The sequence below is a fragment of the Macrotis lagotis genome, chromosome 5 (genome assembly GCF_037893015.1).
Source record: "Macrotis lagotis isolate mMagLag1 chromosome 5, bilby.v1.9.chrom.fasta, whole genome shotgun sequence".
Taxonomy (NCBI): Eukaryota; Metazoa; Chordata; class Mammalia; order Peramelemorphia; family Peramelidae; genus Macrotis; species Macrotis lagotis.
The window spans coordinates 141,721,605-141,724,111 of NC_133662.1; positions in this window are offsets into that span (position 1 = coordinate 141,721,605).

Genomic DNA, 2,507 nt, shown 5'->3' on the forward strand with positions numbered 1-2,507 from the left:
AACAAAAATATTAATTTATTTGTAGATTTAACAAACATTTCTTTAAAAATGTTAGACACTGTGTCAGTATCTAGAGATACAAAGATTAGTTAGATTGATGAATGGATAGATACACAGATATATAGATTAATAATGATAATAATAATAATAATAAATGTCCTTCATTTTTGAAGAAGACTACAACATCAGGGAGGTGATACCATGACAAGCACATGAATTAGATTTGAGTGAAGGGGTGCTGTGCTAAATCTCCTCCAGAGCCATCTGGGTCCAGTGGCCAGATACGAATCAGGATGACTGGAGATGGGGATGTGGGGCAATTAGGGTTAAGTGACTTGTCCAAGGTCACACAGCTAGAAAGTGGCAAGTGTATAAGGCTGGATTTGAACTTCCATCCCCCTGAATACAAGGCCACTCTGTCCACTACACCACCTAGATAACTACATAGATACAAAGGGCAACCAGGTGGGCCTAGACTCAGGAAGACCTGAATTCAAATCCAGCCTCAGAAACTTACAAGTTTTGTAACCCTGAGCAATATAATCCTGTTTACCTCAATTTTATCATCTACAAAATAATCTCTAAAAAGAAATGGCAAGTTACTTTATCTTTTCCAAGGGATGGAAATGACTGAACACCATCAACAATAATAGAAACATACATGCAAAAATACATATATGGGATGTGTTTTGTAACCTAACTGGAAGGAAACTTTATAATTCAATATACATAGCAAAAATGGACTTGAGATAAGTGGAGAAACTTCATTCTGTGGAAAGACAATAAATTAATAAAAATAATAATAATTATTATACTTAATAGAATGAATAAGATCTAAATATTTAAAAGAAATGCTTAATGAGTTTAGAAAGAAATAGTAATCTATACTAATGAATCCCTTTTAGATCTAGACTAATGTAATTAAAAAAAGATGAGAAAGGAGTTAAAGATTTAAAGAGAATTTTAGAAAAGCTGAGATACCAGGACTCTGGTGATTATTGAACAGGGATAAAAAGCAGTATAGGTATTTCTCAGTTTTTCTTGATTATTTACAAAAATAATCTTTGTATGGCAAAACTTTATTAACAAATGAAGAAAAATTACAATGTAATAAAAATTTATGTTCAATCAAAAGCTGATGAAGAAATGAATAAAATAATTGAAGATCAAATAATAATCCTAAATAATCCTAAAGAATTGATGAGTCAAGAAAAAAAAACAGAGAAACAATAATTCTATTAATGATAATGACATAAAAATAATAAAGCTCATGTTACCTTTCATCTTAGGAGTTTGGGATTAAATTCAGTTGTAAGTAGATATACTGAAAATGAATTTTTTGAGTTTCATCTCTATAACCTATGGATGATATTAGACTTTGTCTCCAATTCATGATACAATAAGGTACTATTCCTATGCAATTAATAGTCAATCAATAAACATTTTTAAGTGTTAAAAAAGATAATGACAGCAATAAGACATTGGATGACTTTATATGATGCAGTCAAAGCTAATGATCAGCATCAAAATGAAGAAAGTGAACTGATTACAAATTATGATATTAAAGAAAATTATACAAAGTATTTGCCTTATTATATGCCAATATAACTTCTTACTGACATTACATATATTCATATTTACAAAATTATAAAATATCTAGATTAACAGCACAAAAGAGAGCTGAAATAAGTTACAAATGGGTGACCAAAAGAAACAATATCAGATGGATTTACAAGTGAATTAAAACAGTAAAAAGCAACTACTTCCTTTCTCTCAAACATTATTTGAAAAGTTATGATAAGGAATCGTAATAATTTATTCTATAATTCAATTACAGTTTTGATATTTGGATCATATGGAATCAAAACAAAGAAAAAACATTTTGAACAATTATAAACAGATTAAGTAAATAACATACAAAAGTAAAACCACAATAGCCTGCTGTTTTAAAAAACAAAAAATCTCATTGGGCAAAACTAAAGGTAAAAAACTAGAACTCAGTATGATAGAAGCTAGTTATAGATCAAAATTTCAACACACATAACAAAAGACCAAATGAATATAAGGTTTAGATTTAAAATATATTATGGTAAACAAATTAGAACACATCTTTCAAACAAATGCTTGAGTCCTTTGGTAAACAATAGACAAAGAAGAACACAGAGGACAAATAGATAATAGTGATTACATAAAATTAACTCAAATGCAACTAAAATTATGAGGGAAACTGATAAGGGGGGTATTTTGTAGCAAGTCTTTCTGATAAAACTTCCATTTTTCAAAATAAGGAATTTATTCAAATTTATAAGAATATATCATTATCCAAGTGTCAATAGTCAAAGAATAAGAACGGGTTGTTCTTTAAGGAAGAAATTCAAGCTAGCAACAGCTAGATTTAAAAAAAATGCTCAAAGTCACTAATGATTAGAGGAAGGGAAATTAACTCTTGAGGGTCTAACTCAAATCCATCAGAATGACAAAACTGAACAAAAGGGAAAATGACATAT